This window comes from Dama dama, chromosome 21 (genome assembly GCF_033118175.1).
Source record: "Dama dama isolate Ldn47 chromosome 21, ASM3311817v1, whole genome shotgun sequence".
In the NCBI taxonomy this organism is placed as follows: domain Eukaryota; kingdom Metazoa; phylum Chordata; class Mammalia; order Artiodactyla; family Cervidae; genus Dama; species Dama dama.
Window position 1 is genome coordinate 63,309,655 of NC_083701.1, and position 21,582 is coordinate 63,331,236.

The 21,582-nt window shown below is 36.7% G+C and overlaps 1 pseudogene; it reads right to left on the reverse strand.

Annotated features, from left to right (window-relative positions):
- Nucleotides 1–1,457: 1,457 nt before the first annotated feature.
- On the reverse strand, nt 1,458–18,940 carry LOC133042764 (ferritin light chain-like; annotated as a pseudogene).
- Between the last annotated feature and the right edge of the window lie 2,642 nt (nt 18,941–21,582).

Consider the following 21,582-nt stretch of genomic DNA (forward strand, 5'->3'; position numbering starts at 1 on the left):
ATATTCATATAATCAAATATTATTAATGATGAAAATAGAGCTATGACTTTCAAATGTTTTATTCAAAAAAATGTTTTATTCAGTTAGAAATATAGTTTACACTATGACTCAGCTTATATATAAAAAGAAAGAGAACTTTCACAAACCTATACTTAAAAATTGAGTACATGTGGTGCATTCTATTTTCTTTGTTATTCTGTTTCTTTTTTTCTAAAATAGTTCATGACCTACCAAATTAATATGACCTACTCATGGTTTGCAACTTGGTCTACCAAAAAAAACTGAACAAAGTTATATATTTACCAATATCTGAAAAATAAAACATAGAGAAAATAACAAATATAGCATATCACATATATAATATATATACATATACATAGATGTGGCATTCCAAGAAGTATATGGCTATATATTAATGATAGCTACATATATATTGAGTTAGCCAAAAAGTTTCTTTGGTTTTTAAGTAAAAATGAAAGAAAGCAATGATCCTTCAATAAAAAAATGAAAAAAAAATAAAAGACACATTTTTCATTTTCACCATGAACTTTATTGAACAATGTACTCTGTTTTGCTTCACTATCTGCCATTTTTCAGGCAACTTCATAATTCCATCTTCCCAAAACTTTCTATCCTTTTGAACAAAAAAACTGTTCTTTTGGCAATACCTCTGGCAGTTTTTCAGGGAAATGAAATTTTATCCATTAAAGGAATTTTGTAAAAACTGAAAAAAATGGAAATCTAAAGGTGCAATGTCTGGTGAATACAATGGATGAATCAGAACTTCCCAGGCAACTTTTTGCCTGGTCATCAAAGAAACATACATTGTTGGGGTATTCTGATGGAAGATTATGTGTTTTCTGCAGAATAATTCCAGACGCTTTTTGTCAAGTGTTGCCTTCAGTTGGTCTAATTGTGAGTAGTACTTGTTGGAATTAATCGTTTGGATTTCCAGACCCTTAATAGAGGACAACCTTCCAATCCCACCATATACACATCACCTTCTTTGAATGAAGGTCGGGGTTTTGGTGTGGTTGGTGCTAATTCATTTTGCTTGCCCCACAATCTCTTCTATTCCACGTGATTGTACAGTATCCACTTATCATCACCCATCACAATTTGTTTTAAAAATGGAACATTTTTGTTACACTTAAGTACAGAACTGCATGCAGAAATATAATCAAGAAGGTTCTTTTCATTTAACTTATGTGGAACCCAAAAATCAAAGTGATGAACATAACCAGGCTGGTGCACTTGATCTGAATATTTGAGTATGTCTCTGTGTGGTGTAACACTGATTGTTCACAATTAATGTCTGGACTCGACCGCTATCAATTTCAACCATTCTACATGGTCTACCTGACTGTGGAGCATCATCCAGCTAGATATTTCCAGCACAAAACTTCACAAACTTTTTTTTTTTTTTTTTTTTGCTGCTAAAAGCTTTATTGTTTCCATTTGGTCCAAGGCTTGGAAGAGGGCTCCAGAGTGTTAAAAAGCTGCCTAGTGTCAGCAAAGACAGACTTCAGGCAGAAGCCCTAACATTAGGGGGTCTCCTCAAAGGTCACTGGGCTCCAGAGGTTCCGAGTCATACTTGAGGGTGAGCCTTTCAAAGAGATATTGTCCAACCCAGCCTGGGAACCAGCCAGACTGCAGAGGTTGGTCAGCTGGTCACCCATCTTCTTGATGAATTTCACGTCCTCATTTAGGAAGTAGCTCTCCAAAAATTCACAGATGTGGGGGTCTGCTTGGGCAGATCCTAGCCATGCAGTTCCAACAGGGCCTGGTTAACGTTCTTCTTGAGAAGGGCAGCTTCAGTAGAGTCCTGGCTTTTACCCCACTCTTCTTGAGATGCTTCTGCACATCTAGGAAGAGGGCATGGCCACCGTGCTGGTTTTGCACTTTCAAGAAACGCTCTGCGCCCTCTGCGTCTCCTTGGCCAATTCATGGAAAAAGTGGCCCACGCCCTCCAGAGCCACATTGTCCTGGTTGAAATACAAGCCCAGAGACAAGTATGTATAGCAGGCCCGCAGATGCATTTTGACCAGGCAATTGATGGCTGCCTCCACCTCAGTGAAATAATTCTGATGAATCTTGGAGTTCATGGTTGATCAGTAATAAGGAGTTAAGCTCAAAAAATGGTGTTTCTGGTCCTGATGTTTGCAGACAGCTGAGTGGCTGATTCCAAAGACTGCAGCCAGAGAAAAGGTTGGAAGGTGGTCAGAGGCTGGAACAAGGGGTGTCCCTGGGTCTATTCTGTCCAAGCGCTGTTGAAGCCAGAGAGAGCCGAGGGACCACTGACTGCACTGCCCACAAACCCCTTTTGAAATATTCAGTCAATCATGGCACCTTCTCTATACACTGCACAAATCTTTTTTAGTGTGCTTCTGTTGCATTATTTGTTTGAAATAATAAAGCATAAAGTCCCTAAAATGTTTCTTATTTTACTCCATCATCATTAAAATGGCTACACAAAAATTCACCAATTTTGATAAGATTTTTTTAAACACATGCTGATATGATAGCTGTTCACAATACAATCTAACAAAATTGTTTTGAATGAAGTTAAAGACAACTAAGCACTACTAGAGCCATCTTATGAAAAAAAACTGAATGAATCTTTTCACCAACCCAATTCACCAATATTTATAAATAGTACTAAATATTTTCATGACATAGAGAAACACCAAATTAAGGATAGTAATTATCTCTGAAGAAGAAGAGATGGTAGAATAAAGCAGAGGAAGGGAATACAAAATATTTCAACTGTATCGGTAATTCTTTTTTTTTTTTTTTTCATTTATTTTTATTAGTTGGAGGCTAATTACTTTACCATATTGTAGTGGTTTTTGCCATACACTGACATGAATCAGCCATGGATTTACATGTGTTCCCCATCCCGATCCCCCCTCCCGCCTCCCTCCCCATCCGATCCCTCTGGGTCTTCCCAGTGCACCAGCCCTGAGCACTTGTCTCACGCATGGTAATTCTCTTTAATAATGCAAAATTTAATATTTGAGAGTTAGGATGTAAGTACATAGGCGTTCTTGTATTTTTCTCTTATTGTTGTTCAGTTGCTAAGTTGTGTCCAACTGTTTGCAACCCCGTGGACTACAACAGCATGATAGGCTTCCCTGTCCTTCACTATTTATCTCCCTGAGTTTGCTTAAACTCATGTCCATTGCGTCAGCGATGCCATCCAACCATCTCTTCCTCTGTCACCCCCTTCTCCTGCCTTCAATCAGCATCAGGGTCTTTTTCAATGAGTCAGCTTGTCACATCAGGAGACCACAGTACTGGAGCTTCAGTTTTAGCACAGTCCTTCCAATGAATATTCAGGGTTGATTTCCTTTAGCATTGACTGGTTTGATCTCCTTGCAGTTCAAGAGACTCTCAAGAGTCTTCTCCAACACCACAGTTCGAAAGTATCCATTCTTTGATGCTCAGCCTTCTTTATGGTCCAACATGACTACTGAAAAAAACCATAGCTTTGACAATATGGACCTTTGTCAGCAAAGTGATGTCTCTGCTTTTTAGTACGTTGTCTAGGTGTGTCCTAGCTTTTTTTCCAAGGAGCAGGCGGTTTTGTGGCTGCAGTCACCATCCGCAGTGATTTTGGAGCCCAAGAAAATAAAATCTGCCACTGTTTCCATTTTTCTGCATCTATTTGCCATGAAGTGATGGGGCCTGATTAATATCATGATCTTAGATTTTTAAATGTTGAGTTTTAAGCCAGCTTTTTCAATCTCCTCTTTCACCTTCATCAAGAGGCTCTTTAGCTTCTCTTCCCTTTCTGCCATTAGGGTGGTGTCATCTGCATATCTGAGGTTGTTATTTCTCCCAGCAATCTTGATTTCACAAGGTGTACTCTGTATATAAGTTAAATAGGCAGGATAACAATATACAACCTTGACACACTCCTTTCCCTATTTCGAACCAGTCCATTGTTCCATGTCCAGTTTTAACTGTTGCTTCTTGACCTGCATAAAGGTTTCTCAGAAGGTAAGTGAGGTGGTCTGGTATTCCCATCTCTTTAAGAATTTTCCAGTTTGTTGTGATCCACACAGTCAAAGGTTTCAGTGTAGTCCATGAAGCAGAAATAGATGTTTTCCTGGAATTCTCTTGTTTTTCCTATGATCCAGTGGATGTTGGCCATTTGATCTCTGGTTTTTCTATCTTTTCTAAACCTAGCTTTTACATATTGAAGTTCTCAGTTCACATACTGTTGAAGACTAGCTTGAAGGATTTCAAGCATTACCTTGCTAGCATATGAAATGAGTTCAGTGGTATGGTAGTTTGAACACACTTTGGAATTACCCTTCTTTGAGAAGGAAGTGAATACTGACCTTTTCCAGCCCTGTGGCCATTGCTGAGTTTTCCAAATTTGCTTGCATATTGAGTACAACACTTGTATTTTATATATGCACAAAATATTTTATAATAAAATATTAATCAGTCAGACCAATATTTCTCAACTTTGTATCATATCTTCAAAAATCATAAAGCTTACTCTAAGAAATTATATATCTTCAGACATTGATTATCTTAATCATTTAAATTTTAAAGAAATAAAAGTTTTAGTCATATATTAGGGGCTATCTTAAGGACATCCTATTTTGCCAGGCTAATTAATAGTGATAATAGGGATAGTGAGCTGCATGGTGGCCCCACAAAAGATATGACCACATCCTAATTCTCAGAACCTGTGAATATTACCTTGATATTAATAGTACGGTATAAAAAATTGAATATTACCTTATATAGCAAAATATGTGATTAAGAATTTGGAGTAGAAGAGCTTTCTCCTAGATTTTATGGTGGGTTTTAAATCCAGTGACAAGTGTCCTTATAAGAGTGAGATAAAGGAAGATAACACAGACAGAAAAGGAGAAGGCAATGTGATTATAGAGTCTGGGTGACACAACTCTGAGTCAAGAACGCCAAGAACCAGCAGAGATGAAAGAAGTAGAAACAGATTCTTCCCCTACAGCCTCCAGAGAGACTGCACCCTTGCTGGCACCTTGATATTTGACTTGTGCCTCTGGGACTACAAGAGAACAAGCTGTGTTGTTTTACACCACTCGGTTTGCAATAATTTGTTACAGCAACCACAGGAAACTAATACCCTAGGCCAGGATGACAGGGGAGGCAGTCTTCATATAACAGGAAGATTAACCCTGAGCCAGCAGAACATAAGTTAAAATTCTTATCTTGAAAGGCCAAAAGACTTAAGACAGAAAGGCAATGGGGACTCTTTTACAGAGAAAGACTGGGTATCTCTCCATGATGTCAGGATTTTATGATAATTAAATAATTGAAACATTCCTTCCAATATGTTAGGAAGCAAACTTGAGGGGAAATATATATGGTGTGGTGATTTTAAAGGAAAGCTATATCCAGAAACCTGATTATGGGCTTAACACTTTTCTTTCCTAAATCAACAAAATCAAAGATCCTTAAAATCTTTTTATGTACTAACTTCCTTGTTGGTTGCACTGGTTTTTAAAAATGTCCACAAATTCTTTAATAGTACCCCCTTCTAAAGGTGGAGTCTAATTCCCCTTCGAGTATGGGTTGTATTTAGTGACTCACTTTTAAGTCATTTGAGGAGGCAGAAGGAACATATGTGATTTCTGAAGTCAGAACAAAAAAGGCATTCTGACTTCTTCCTTGTTCTTTGCATTATTTGCTCTGGGAGCAGCCAGCTACCAGGACATGAGAATGCTCAAGTTTCACTAGGGAAACGTGCACATGGTGAGAAACTGAGGCCTTCTGCCAAATGCAAGGGTGAAACTCAGGTTTTCCATCAACAGTCAGCCTTCAGATCACAGCCCTTGCTGACATCTTAACTGCAACTTCATGAGAGATCTTGAGTAAGAAGGACCACGCTAGGCTCTCCCAAATTCCTAAACCATAGCAGAAATTGTGAGATAATAAATGTTTATTATTTCAATCTGCTAGATTTGGGGGCAATTTCTTACACAACAACAGGCAATTAAAACATTGACACACCTTCCAAATAAGTCAAGGCTGTATATTGTCACCCTACTTATTTAACTTACATGCAGAGTACATCATGCGAAATACCAGGTTGGAGGAAACACAAGCTGGATTCAAGACTGCCAGGAGAAATATCAATAGCCTCAGATATGCAGATGGTATCACCCTTATGGCAGAAAGTGAAGAGGAACTAAACAGCCTCTTGATAAAGGTGAAAGAGGAGAGTGAAAAAGCAGACTTAAAACTCAACATCCAAAAGACTAAGTTCATGGCATCTGGTCCCATCACTTCATAGCAAACAGATGGGGAAACAATGGAAACAGAGACAGACTTTATTTTCTTGGGCTCCAAAATCATCGCAGATGGTGACTGCAGCCATGAAATTAAAAGACACTTGCTCCTTGGAAGAAAAGCTATGACAAATCTAGACAGTATGTTAAAAAGCAGAGACGTTACTTTGCTGATAAAGGTCCGTCTAGTCAAAGCTGTGGTTTTTCCAGTAGTCATGTACATATATGAGAGTTAAACTATAAAGAAAGCTGAGCACCAAAGAATTTATGCTTTTGAACTGTGGTGTTGGAGAAGACTCTTGAGAGTCCCTTGGAAAGCAAGGAGATCAAATCAGTTAATCCTAAAGGAAATCAACCTGAATATTCATTGGAAGGACTGATACTGAAGCTCCAATGCTTTGGCCACCTGATGCAAAGAACTGACTCACTGGAAAAGACCCTGGTGCTGGGAAAGACTGAAGGCAGGAGGAGAAGGGGACAACAGAGGATGAGATGGTTGGATGGCATCACCGACTCAATGGACGTGAGTTTCAGCAAACTCTGGGCGATGATGAAGGACAGGGAAGCCCAGCATGCTGCAGTCCATGGGGATGCAAAGAGTCGGACATGACTGAGCAACTGAACAACAATGATACAACCCAGCCATTCTACTTCTAAGTAGTTACCAAAGAGAAATAACAGAATTAGTCTACAAAAAGATTTGTACAAAAGTGCTTAAACAGAATCATCTGAAATATCTCAGATCGTTTGTATGATTATTTGCAATTGTAATGGATAAGCAAATTGTGATACAGACATACTATGGAATACTACTCAACACTAAATTAAGTAACTATTAATACATGCAACAACATGGAAAAAAATCGAAGTAATTATGCTGAGTGAAATAACCCAGACAAAAAGTGCAACGCTGGATTATTCCACTAATATAAAATTCTAGAAAATGTAAACTAATGCTTAGTGACAGAAATTAGATCAGTCGGTGCAGACAGACAGGGTTGTGGAGTTGCATAGAACAACAGAAGGGCATGTGAAATAAAAATGTTTATTTTCTTAATTATGGTGATGAATTTATAGATTTATACATATTTTAGAATTCATATTATAAATTTTAAATATATGCAGTGTATTGTACATCAATGATATCTAACAAGTCTGTTTTTTAAATATAAATAAGTTAGACATACCTGGCTAGCCTAGAAGAAGTCCACGTCATAGCAGCATTATTCATAACACGTGAATGGTAGAAACAATCCAGATGTCTATCAATCAATGGATAAATAAATAAAATAAGATATATCCATATAGCAGAGTATTATTTAGCAATAAAAGTTATACTACTAGGTAATAAAAGAAGTACTAATATAAACACCATGCATGCCTAGAGCTCAATGCTTGCTCAGAAAAGACCTGAGTGAGCCCTAAGCTTGCACCTCTGGCTGATTTTTTGGGTCTACACAAGCAGAAAGTAAAACTCTAAGGCAGAATTAGGTGAACTGTGTAAGCATTGAGGGATTGCTTACAGTCAATCTGCTCAGAGTTAGTCTATAAAAATAAGGAGAGTGTGTGTGTGTGTGTGTGTGTGTGTGTGTGTGTGTGTGTGTGTTTCCCTTTTTGGCTCCAGCTACTTAGGGAAATCTCTTTCAGGTCACTGACTGACCACTAAGATAATGCAATAGAGACTCAGTAACCACACACAAATAAGAAATACAATCTTTCCAAAAAGAGTATGGGAAAGTCACTAGACTAGTGGATGATTGTAGCCTCAACAAGCCACAAGAATGAACTCTGGGGAAGAGGGTAAATTTGTTTTCCAGAGTTACAATATCAAAATGTTCAGTTTTTGACAAAAAAAAAAAACCACACAAGGTATACAGAACAGTAAAGTATGGCCCATTCATTGGAAAGAAAGTAACAGAAACACTCACGGAAGAAGCCTAGGCATACAAGGCAGAAACTTAAAGTCAGCTATCTTAAATATACTCAAAAGTTAAAAGAAACGGTGGGCAAAGGACTAAACAAGAGCAAGAGAACAATATATGGATACAGAATATCAATGAGAGTCAAAAATTATAAAAAGAAACCAAATAGAAATTCTGGAGCTAAGAAGTATAGTAGCTAAAATGAAATTCACTAGAGGTAAGGTTAAGAGCAGACTTGAATAGGCAGAATAAAGATTAGCAAACTTGAAGATAAGACAACTGAAATTATCCCATCTATGGAGCAGAATGAAAAAAAAATTAAAAGAACCAAAGGAACTTGTGGGACATCATTAACTATTTCATTATGTGGGAGTCCCAGGAGAGAAAGGGATAGAAAGAGTATTTGAAGAAATAATGGCCAAGGACTGCCCAAATTTAATGAAAAACATGAATCTATACATTGCAGAAGCTCTACAAGCTACAAAGGATAAAGGACAAAGTCAAAGAGATTCACACCAGGACATATTATAATAAAACTGTCAAAAAATTGCTGAAAGACCCAGCAAGCAGCAGAAGTGACATGTACAAAGCCTCCTTAAAAAGATTAACAACCTATTCTCATCAGAAACCATGGTAGCCAGAAGGCAGTGGGATAACATATTTTAAATGTTCAAAGGAAAAAAAAAACTGTGACTCTTAAAATTTTATATCTGGCAAATCTAGTCTTCAAAAAATAAGGGAGAATTAAGACATTCTAGACAAACAAAAGCTGAGGGAATTCACGGCCAATAAACAAGCACTTTAAGAAATGCTACTTGAAATGAAGAAACAAAGGATTAATTTCAAAAATATACAAGCAACTCCTGCAGCTCAATTCCAGAAAAATAAATGACCCAATCAAAAAATGGGCCAAAGATCTAAACAGACATTTCTCCAAAGAAGACATACAGATGGCTAACAAACACATGAAAAGATGTTCAACAGCACTCATTATCAGAAAAATGCAAATCAAAACCTCAATGAGGTACCATTACATGAAAGTCAGAATGGATGCTATCCAAAAGTCTACAAGCAATAAATGCTGGAGAGGGTGTGGAGAAAAGGGAACCCTCTTACACTGTTGGTGGGAATGCAAACTAGTACAGCCACTATGGAGAACAGTGTGGAGATTCCTTAAAAAACTGGAAACAGAACTGCCAATATGACCCAGCAATCCCACTCCTGGGCATACACACTGAGGAAACCAGATCTGAAAGAGACATGTGCACCCCAATGTTCATCGCAGCACTGTTTATAATAGCCAGGACATGGAAGCAACCTAGATGCCCATCAACAGACGAATGGATAAGGACGCTATGGTACATATACACCATGGAATATTACTCAGCCATTAAAAAGAATTCATTTGAATCAGTTCTAATGAGGTGGATGAAACTGGAGCCCATTATACAGAGGGAAGTAAGCCAGAAAGAAAAACACCAATACAGTATACTAACCCATATATATGGAATTTAGAAAGATGGTAACGATAACCCTATATGTAAGACAGAAAAAGAGACACAGATGTATAGAACAAACTTTTGGACTCTATGGGAGAAGGCGAGGGTGGGATGACCTGAGAGAACAGCATCGAAACATGTATATTATCAAGTGTGAAACAGATCACCAGTCCAGGTTGGATGCATGAGACAAGTGCTCGGGACTGGTGCACTGGGATGACCCAGAGGGATGGGATGGGGAGGGAGGTGGGAGGGGGGATCGGGATGGGGAACACATGTAAATCCATGGCTGATTCATGTCAGTGTATGGCAAAAACCACTACAATATTGTAAAGTAATTAGCCTCCAACTAATAAAAATAATTGGGGAAAAAAAAAGGAATGCTACTTGTATTATTGTGTTTATTTATTCATATGCTATTAATAAATAAAGCATGCTTATTCATATGCTTTTTTCATATGACTTTTTGTGTTATTGTCTAACGTCAGAGAAATGAAACGTCATTAGACAATAACACAGAAAGGCATATATATGAACAAAGCAAGGATGCCAGCAGAGATAACTACACAAGTAAATGGAAAAGCCAGAATTATAATATTTTTGGTTTGTAAATCTTCTTTTGTTTCTTGTGATTTAAAAGACAAATGCATAAAATCATTTTTTTATACACTACTTCTAAGTATATGTTAATAGGCAATAATGTACAATGATACAATTTGTGACAATAGCAAAATAAAATGGGGAGACAAAGCTATATGGTAGCAGAGTTTTTTATCCTATTGAACCTAAGTTGGTATAAACTGAAACTAGATATGTTATAAACTTTAGGTGTTATCTGGAAGCTCCAACATAACTAGCATGAAAATAACCAAGAAATATATGGAAAAAGGGAATTAAAAGATATGACAGAAAAATTCAATATCAATTAAGCATAAATTAAGGCAGTATTTGTGTTTTGAGGAACAAATATATATATATATAAAACATAAAGGAAATGAAAAAAAAACATAAAGGAAATGAACAGCAAAATGACAGAAATAAATCCATCCTTGTCATTATTACCTGAAATGTAAACAGATTAAATTCACAAATTAAAAGACAGAGATAGGCTGATTGAGTTTTAAAAAGAAAAGCATGATCCAACTATATGCTGTCTACAAGAAACTCAGTTTAGATCCACAGACACAAATAGACTAAAAATGAAAAACTGGAAAAATATATTATATGCAAATGGTAACTAAAAGAGATCTCAGATGTCTATAGTAACATCAGACACAATAGACTTTAAGTCAAAGATTGTGATAAAAGACAAAGATGAACATTATATATTGCTACAAGGGTCAACTGATTAAGAAGACAGAATAATTTCATCCTGTAAAAAAGCAAAAGCAGGTGTTCACAAATGGGAAGACCTAATATTATTAATACTGTTAGGAAAACAATACCAGCCAAAACAATATACAGATTCAGTGTAATAACTATCAAAATTACAATGGCATTTTTGCAGAAATGAAAAGCCCATTCTAAAAGTAGTAAGAAACTGCAAGGTACCCCAAATGGCCAAAATAATCTTTAAAAATAAGGTTATAGGTCTCTCACTTCCTGATTTCAAAATATATTACAAAGCTACAAGTAATCAAAACAATGTGGTACTGGCATTAAGACATACATATAGACCAGAGCGCACAGAAATAAACTCGATGGCTAACTGATTTTTGACAAGCATGCCAAGACCACTCAGTGAGGAAAAAATAATCCCTTGAACAAATGATGCTGAGAAAACTAAATATCCATGTGCAAATTTGACTTAGACCCTTATCTCACACCACATACAAACATAGCTCAAAACGGATCAATAATTTAAAGTTAAGAGCTAAACTATAAAACTCATAGAAGAAAGTACAGAGGCAAATCTACACAGCCTTAGATTTGACTGGCTTCTTAAATGACACTTTTGGCAAGCACAGGTAAAAAAATAGAAAAAAATACATAAATGGAACTCCATTAAAATTTCAAACATTTGTGTGTAAAAGAACACTATTAAGAGAGTCAAAAGAAAACCTATAGAATAATAATAATATATCTGATAGGATTTAAAATCCAGAATATATAAAGAACTCTTAGAACCCAACAGAAAGACCAACAGCCCAATTTTTAAATGCACAAAGCACTTGAAAAGACATTTCTCCAAAGAAAATATACGAAAGGCCAATAAGCACATGAAAAGATACTCAGCATCATTAGTCATTAGGGAAATGTAAATCAAAAACCTAACAAGATACAACTTCACATCAACTAGTTTACCTATAATTTTATTTTATTTTTTAAATTTTTTTCTATAATTTTAAAAAGAAAAAATAACAAGTATTGATGAGGATATGGACAAATAGAAACCTTTGTACATTGCTACTGGAACCGTAAACTGGTACAGCTGCTGTGGGAAACAACATGGTAAATTTTTCAGAAAATTGAACATGGAATTACCATAAGACTCATCAATTTCACCCCTGGGTAGATACTTCCAAAGTATTTAAAACAGAGACTCAAACAGAAACATATACGTTTATTCTCAGGTGGCGCAAGTGGTAAAGAACCGCTTCCTGGGTCAGGAAGATCCCCTGGAGGAGGGCACTGCAACCCACTCCACTATTCTTGCCTGGAGAATCCTATGGACAGTGGAGACTGGCAGGCTACAGTCCATGGGATCATAAGAGTTGGATATGCTTAGAGACTAAAACAAAATTACTAATTTTTTTAAAATGTGATTAAGAAGACAGCCTAGATTCTTAACTCACAAAATAGTGAGGGTCTTAACATATAAACAAATACGGGAAGACCAAGACCCTTTCCATTTATTTCAGATTTTCAAATGGAAAATGTTTAAAAGCTTCAACTGAATTGTCTTCTTTTGCTAAAGCAGTATTTAAGAATTTTTTTGACATTATCAAGTGGTTTCTTTTGATATCAACTAAAGAAACAGTTTCTGATTTTAAACTACTGTTTTAAAAATGCTCTTTAAGAGTACAAATTACCAAAAAAATGGTTACATAGATTTTTAGAGCTAAAAAATTAAAACTAAAAGTCTATCGTCACATTTTAGTAACCTACATACATTCAAGGAGACTGGCAGGCTACAGTCCATAGGGCCGCAAAGAGTCGGATATGACTGAAGCAACTTAGCACTCACTCATTGACAGCAGTATCACTCACAACAGCTAAAAGATGGAAGCAACCCAAATGCCCATCAACATATGAACAAATAAGATGTGGTATATACAAACAGTGAAATATTATTCAGTCATTAAAAAGAATGATGTTCTGATACAAGCTACAACATGAATGGACCTCAGAAACATGCTAAGTGAAAGAACACAAAAGATAACATGTTATATGGTCTGGTTTATAATAAATATTAAGGATGGGTACCAGAGAGACAGCTTGTCAGGAGCTAAGACCGAGAAGAATGAGAAGTGACTGCTTAAATGAGTATGAGGTTTTCCTTCAGGATAATGAAAAACTTGCTGAATAGAGTTGGTGGTTGCATGACTATTAACGTACTGTCACTAAATTGTACACTTTAAAATTATTAATTTTATGCTAGGTATTAATAACTTTCACCTCAAAAAAGAATATACTGTATATTTACAAGATAAATGGAAACAGTGACAGACTTTTTTTTCCTGGGCTCCAAATCACTGCAGATGGTGACTGCAGCCATGAAATTAAAAGATGCTTGCTCCTTGGAAGAAAAGCTATGACCAACCTAGCATATTAAAAAGCAGAGACATTACTTTGCCAACAAAGGTGTGTCTAATCTAAGCTATGGTTTTTCCAGTAGTCATGTATGGATGTAAGAGTTGGACCATAAAGAAGGCTGAACACCAAAGAATTGATGCTTTTGAACTGTGTGTTGAAGACTCTTGAGAGTCCCTTGGACTACAAGGAGATCAAACCAGTTAATCCTAAAGGAAATTAGTCCTGAATATTCACTGGAAGGACTGATGCTGAAGTTGAAGCTCCAATACTTTGACCACTTGATGTGAAGAACTGATTCATTGGAAAAGACCCTGATGCTGGGAAAGACTGAAGACAGGAAAAGAAGGGGATGACAGAGGATGTGATGGTTGGATGGCATCACCGACTCAATGGACATGAGTTTGAGCAAGCTCCAGGAGTTGGTGATGGACAGGGAGGTCTGGCATTCTGCAGTCCATAGGGTCACAAAGTGTGGGACACAACTGAGTGACTGAACTGAACTGACAGTACAAAATTCATGTTGAGGTTTGACAGAAAACAGCAAAATTCTGTAAAGCAATTATCCTTCAATTAAAAAAATTAATTTTAAAAAACCAAAAAAAAAAAAGAACTTTTAAAAATATATGGTATGAACCCATGTTTGGCCTAACATAGATGCAGTTGGTTATGTAAATATTTATAGATATGTGTATGTACATGCACAGTTATTTCCATGCCTTGTCAGTTGAGAGGGTATAGCTGCACACACCAGTAGCAACATTCATACCCAGTGCCTACCTCCTGTTCTCTAAAACTATTCTCCAATAAAAGGACCCAGAGCTCCTTGGAGATGTGGCTAATTTTAGGACGCTGGCAGGAAATATTTAAGATGAGTGTGGAGCATCCTCTGGTGCCAGAGAGTAAGGAAGTGATACACACAGAACACACACACATACAGAGTGAAGTGTGCTGAGTCACTCCGTTGTGTCCGACTCTGCAACCCCATGGGCTGTAGCCCGCCAGGTGCATCCGTGGAATTTTCCAGGCACAAATACTGGAGTGGGTTGTCTTTTCCTTCTCCAGGGTATCTTCCTGACCCAGGGATTGAACCTGCATCTCTGGCAACTCCTGCATTGACAGGCAGATTCTTTACCACTAGAGTCACCTGGGAAGCCCATACAGAGTGTTGGGGTATGTCAAAAGAACACAGGGCTCCTAATGGCCAAATCTGGAACAATTTGAGCAAAAATCTAAATACAATAGTAGAATTGTAATCTAAAGCATAAAATAAATACCCCATTCAACATAGGGTATTTTAAGAAATAATTGAATGAATTTATAAATTAATGAGGGAGACAAATCTCATTTGCAGAAGAATTTCAAACAATTCACGCATATACCCAAGAAGATGGAGCATAACTTCTCACTCTTTAAGCAGGGACTGAACATAGTGTATACTTTCAAAGAATACAGTATGAAAAGGTGAAAAGGGGTGGGGCAGAGTAACTCTGGTGGAAAAATCTGACAAGACTACTAGCTCTGGTTAAGGTCAATATCAATAGTGATAGGTTATGTTGATAGTAGTACCCTTGATAAGATCGATGAAAATGGCACTTTATCTCTGTGGTCTTTCTTCCAAAACTCCATAACCAATCTAATCATGAGAAAATATCAGACAAATCTCAATTGAGGAGGGCTTCCCTGGTAGCTTAGCTGGTAAAGACTCTGCAATTGAGGAGCATGCTACTCAGTATCTGACAATACTCCTCAAAACTGTCAAGGTCATTGAAACAGGGAACGTCTCAGAAACTCACAGCCAAGAAAAGCATTAGGAGACATGACAAACAAACGTAATGTGGAATCCTGCGTGGGATCCTGAAACAGAAACAGGACATCAGGTAAAAAGTAAGGCAATCTGAAAATGGACTTTAATTAATGATAATTGACTGATAAGGGTTCATTAATTGTAACAAACATAACCATACTAATGTATGATATTAATAACAGGGAGACCCTGGGTATGGGGTATGAGAACTCTCTTAACTATATTCAGAATTTTCTTATAAATTTAAAATTGTTCTTAAAATGCAGGAAGCAGCTGTATACCACAGGGAGCTCAGCTTAGTGCTCTGTGGGAACCTAGAGGTGTTTGGTGGGGGGCGGGCAGTGGGACTGAGGTTCAAAGGGAGGGGATATTCCCACGTGGATCAGACGGTAAAGAATCTGCCCCCAGTGAGGGAGATCTGGATTCCATACCTGGGTCAGGAAGATCCCCTGGAGACGGAAATGGCAACCCACTACAGTATTCTTGCCTGAAGAATTCTATAGACAGAGGAGCCTGGAGGGCTACAGTTTATGTGTATAGGCGATTCACATTGTTGTACAGCAGAAAATAACACAATATTGTAAAGCAATTACACTCCAATAAAAAATGTTTAAATATATAGATATATAGTTATAGTCTTATTGTCCTATTATTGTCCTATTTAGGACAATAATTAATGCAGATGGAAGCATATCGAACTTACAGGTCTGAGTCTCAAGCCTCTACCCATGATTTGCTTCATGATTTCAGCTAAGTCACTTAAAAACTCTAGATGTTAGTTTGCTCACCTTATATTTTACAGACTGAGGGACTTGAAGTCTCTTTAAAGTCTAACGTTCTAAGAACCCTGATTCTATCACTGTACTAATTCAGTTATATCTGAAAAGAGCACCTGGAAAAATGAAGAAGCATTTAAATGATTTTGTAATGCTTAAGAAAACAAGTTCACTAAAATAATTTCCAAAATCTATTTCATTATAATAACTCAAATGTTAACACATAGAACTTATGAGGTGGTGTGAAGTAAAGGTAGGACTCATTACCTAGAGACAGTGAAAGCTTCTTATAAATTACCTCACTATGCCACAGAATAGATTTTGTTTAAATTTATATCATCCCCCATTGATGTATCACTTTGTACAAAGAAGGTGCATGTTTTTTTCTGTAGTATTTTTTTTTTTTTTTCTGTAGTATTTTGAGAACACATAATGGCTTCCCTGGTGGCTCAGATGGTAAAGCGTCTGCCCGGAATGCGAGAGACCCAGGTTCAACCCCTGGGTTGGGAAGATCCCCTGGAGAAGGAAATGGCAACCCACTCCAGTACTCTTGCCTGGAAAATTCCATGGACTGAGGAGCCTGGTAGGCTACAGTCCATGTGGTCACAAAGAGTCGGACACAACTTAAAACTTTACTTACTTAATGTAGTATTATTTTAATCTCCTGATGTTAGAATTATTAGAGGAAATTTCATTAATATTAAATGATTCTGATTTAAAAAAAACCCACATTTTATGGACTTCTCTGGCAGTATAGAGGTTCAGACTCTACGCTTCCACTGCAAGGGGGCATGGGTTTAATCCCTGCTCATCGGGGAACTAAGATCTTGCATGCTGCATGGCATGGCCAAAAAGTAAATAAATTAAAATGTAATGTTAAAAAATAACAAAAATAACTAAATGAAAATTTTAAAATATTTAAAAATCCACATTTTAAAAATGTAGCATTTCACCAAAAGTATTTAACACATTAACTATGTCAATGTAAAGTTTATGTAAGAAAAAAAATCAAATTTTGTGTAAGGGCATCTTTCACAGTCATTACATACTTGTAAATATAACACAAACATCACAAAATCTTAAGGGAAAAACATTTTATCTATGCCAAACTAAACTTTTTTTTTAATTTTCAATAACAACTAAATAATTTATAAAATTTCATTCTCAGGCTAGTTATCTGAGATAAGTCTGACCTTATGAGATGCCCAGAGGGTGTACATTAGATTAAAATGTTTGATTTCTTATTCACTCTGACAGTAATATAATCTAAAACAAGACTCTGAGGCTTACTTTAGCCTGAAAGGTCAAGGATATGATAACCCTCTAATCTGAAGAGTAAAATACTTATCAGCTTTTCTTTTTGACTTTTTGAAAGATAGGCATAAAATGTCTTTCTCATATATGAAATTTCCATATCAATAAAGAAAAAAATTAAGTAACAAGGGGATAACTATAGCCTTATACATAATTATAACTTCTTCTATTACTAAAAATGTTCAGCATAGAAAAAATCATCATAATGTGACATCAAATACCCTTGGGGAAAGAGGAAACATTATTATATTCTATTATTTAGCATAGATAAATTACCTTCCTTCAGCTTCCAATAAAATGAAGTCCAAACCTCCAATACATTTCAATTATCTGAATAAAAGTTTTGAAAGCTATCATAGTTTGTTAAAGCTTTTAGGAGGTAAGAACTGCATTGCAGTTTTTTCTATTTCTATTTTTAAAATTCTATTTTTGCTAGATTTTTATCTGCAAACTAATTTCATTTAGCATCTTCAAAAGTATGAACACTTTTAAGTTCTATTAATATTCTTGTGGCAACATCAAAATTTAAGGAAATCATCACAAGGAGTTGCTGGTATTACTTGCTTTGTTAGGTTTGCAAACTTTTCTTCATATTATTTGCTCTTACATTTCCTGCCTGCCATCACCTTTAGTTTTAGTGTATTTTAAATTTCTTCAAATGGTGGAATAGAAGACAGAAATGTGTGTACACATTACATTTTTAAGTATTCATTACTTTAATCCACTAAAGTAAACTTTTGTCAAGGCCTTTTATCTTAATGGTATTTTTACATAAAAAAGTGGTAGGGAAACAATCCTATCTGACACCCCTTCAAATGCATCTTGAACTGTGTTGGTTTAGTGTCAGTTATTGACTGCTTGAGCTGGAGAACCCCTGCCCATATCAGTAACAACCAGTCAAAACTACACAGTACCTTTAACATCAAAAACACTTCACAGGAATCATTATCATCAGTTATTGACAGGAAGAAAGATTGCACAGAGAAATGATGTCTTCAACAGAGGTTGTGTTCAGTGAAGAGAAAATTAAAGGTCTAAATGTAACTCAATAGTAAATCCAAAAACCATTTCTTTCAAGGAAAGTTTAACATTGTGTTTTCTGCTTTCAAAATCCTTTCATCATTAAAGAGCTATTCTTTTCTGGTTCAAATCTTGCTTACCTCCTTTTTAAAGTAATTTCTGAAAACATTATCCCAGATGAGTTAATTTCAGATGGCTTATTTACCTGCTTATAGATTTATTTGCCACCTGCTTTTGCTTTTTTTACAGATGCAAAGTCAACCTCTGGGGCAAAATCCCACCTTTCTCTTTCTGCCACACAAGTGGTAAATAACATTACCCAATAAATTTCAGCATTTCCCCAAATGTGTAGGATACAAAAAATGTATTCATTCGTGTGAGATATAAAAATGTACACTCACACTTCTGAAATCAACAGCCAGCCATTTCACACTTGGGCCAAAGGCAAACAAACATAATTCTCACTGGCAGCTGGACAACATTCCAAGCTGCCACCACATTAATTAACTCACCTCAATCAGATTCCACTTCAACTTGCACAGCTTGCTGCCAAGACGCCTAGCAATAAATTGTTAGGTTAAATACTGAACAAGGTAGGGAAATACCATATGGTATGTTGTTACGGAGGGTGGGATATTCTTGTTTAACACTAGTAGCAGGTTTTTCCCTTTACTTTTTATTGTTGTCTCCAGTGATTTCAGAAAAATGAGTATACGTTCTTGCTGATAAATTATCTTGCTTGATTATAGTGATGGGGAATGGAATGGTAACACGACATTAATAACAAAATACTTTTGTCCACAAGCTTCTATAATTGATGTTCCAAAAATTTCAAGGCAACAGCTTACTTAGCAGGTACTGGGAACTCACTAATGGTAAATTATTGGTATTAAACTCGGGGGTGTCAAGGAACAAAGAACTCAAATAAATTCTGTTTTCACTGAGGACTATTGAGAATTTACAAGTAAATACAAACTGCTTGTATCAATAGCTGAAAAACTTCTAACATGGTAATCAAAAGATTTGAGTTTGAATCCAGTTTCTGCCTTTGACGGGCTGTGTCACTTTCATTAAATCACTTCACTTCTCTGATATTATTTCTTCATCTGTCATATGATGCAGTTTGACTAGAAGAGAGCTTCCCAAACCTTAACGCACATATTAATTTAAGATGCTTGTTAAAAATGCAGATTTTTGGATGTCACCCTTAAGGAATGAAATTGATTAGGTCTGATGTGGAGGCCAAATCTGCATTGTGAGCAAGTAATTCTTCCGCAGATAAAGGACCCACACTCTGAGAAATACTGGACTGCATGATACCAAGATTCCCCTTACCTCTGACAGTTACTTCACTTAGCAGCCCATGTCATTGCTTTTATAAACTGTGGTGTGATTTTAGAAAGAGGCATAATCGGGAGAGTTGATTCAGGACTTGATCAGCACTCATTCAAATGCCTCGTCAGAAAAAAAGGCTGAAAACACCAGAATATGACTACCCAAAATCCTGTACGCATTTTCCTAGAGCTGTGGGGTGGGTCATAGAGGTGACAGCTGATTGGCTGCAGCTTCTCTCCCTAAAAATCCTGTCTGTATATAAAGGAAGGCTCTCTTTGGGAGTCCTTCCTAAAGGAAGCCAGTCCTGAACATTCATTGGAAGGACTGATGATGAAGCGCCAGTATTTTGGCCACCTGATGTGAAGAGCTGACATTAGAAAAGATCCTGATGCTGGGAAAAATTGAAGGCAGGAGGATAAGGGGACAACAGAGGATGAGATGATTGGATGACATCACCGACTCAATGGATTTATAAGCTCTGGGATCTGGTTATGGACAGGGAAGCCTGGAGTGCTGCAGTCCATGGGGTTGCAGAGTCGGATACAACTGAGCGACTGGACTGACTGAACTGATCACTCCCCCAGCAGAAGTCTTTCTTTCCTCCAAACGTGTAATGAACACTCGTTTCATCTATATTGCCTCTTGTGTATGTGATGTATTCTGCTTCTATTTTAAATGCCAGAAATCAGGAAAACATTCTGTACTTGTTTGTAAGATTCTCAAAGGCTAGGGACGTTGGGAAACCTCATTCTTCCTAGCTTCTAGGACATGATTTGATAAGGAAAGTAAAAGGCTCTTACTGGTATACACTCTGAGTTTATTTCAGATGGGTACTTATGAATTTCTATTAAGCCATGTATCTACTTCTATCCAATTCCTCTTAGGACCAGCAGAGAACCATCCCATAAGACAGCTGCCTGGGAATAGCCTTAAATTAAGAAATGGACAACCTTAACTGGCCTGCATAAAACAGTGTGCAACACAGGCCTTTCTCATCATGTTTACAAGCTCAACGAGGACTCAAAAAACAGACTTTATTACTTCACTACTTAAAACTTGAAATCACCTTTTTTTCTTGCTCTCCATCACTGGAGAGTGTAAAAAAGGCAATGCAGTAGTTGCTTTACTACCGGATTTGCACAAAAGAAACCTGATTCTCTTAAAATTAGTTAGTTCTTTCCAAGATAATCACCACAAAAATCTGCAAGTTCTAATAAAGTTCCTTCGAATGTGGGTGGACAATCTCTTACTAAGCTTTTTGCGTTCTCCTCAGCTACTAGACTCAGGCTCTTAATAGATGCTCAATAAAGGAATGTTGGCTTGAAGATACTCTGGCAGAGAAGTACTAAATCCTGTTGCAGCCTTCTTCATCCCCTGCAGGTGGTGCTGGGAGACAGTTTACTTATTTACTTATTTAATCATAATTGTATGGGCAAGCAAAGGTGTTCTCAGTGCTGGTTTAAAGCTGTTGTAATTATCTTAATTTCTTCTTCCTCTTCACTCTAATTACTGGGTCACAGAGGAGAACAAAAAGACTGAAAAAGGTGATGCAGATGAAGAGAAGCAGGGTTTTAAGATAACTGACGGTGTCTCCCAGGCCTGGCAGTGGAAATATTCTGTAGAGATTTAGGAGAAAGGGTTTTATACATTTGTACAAGAGATTTTGTACTTTCCAAAAGAAAAGATATATTCAGGAAAGTCTCCTATACCACCATCTGACCATCTCCCACAGATGTGCTCTATTAATTCTAGCTCTGTATTTGTCAATCCCATACTTCTAGTATTTTTCACCAAGGTTCAATATGACTAGCTGTTGATATTTTGGGCTTCAATCTTTAAGACTTCCTTTCCATCTCACAACACGTT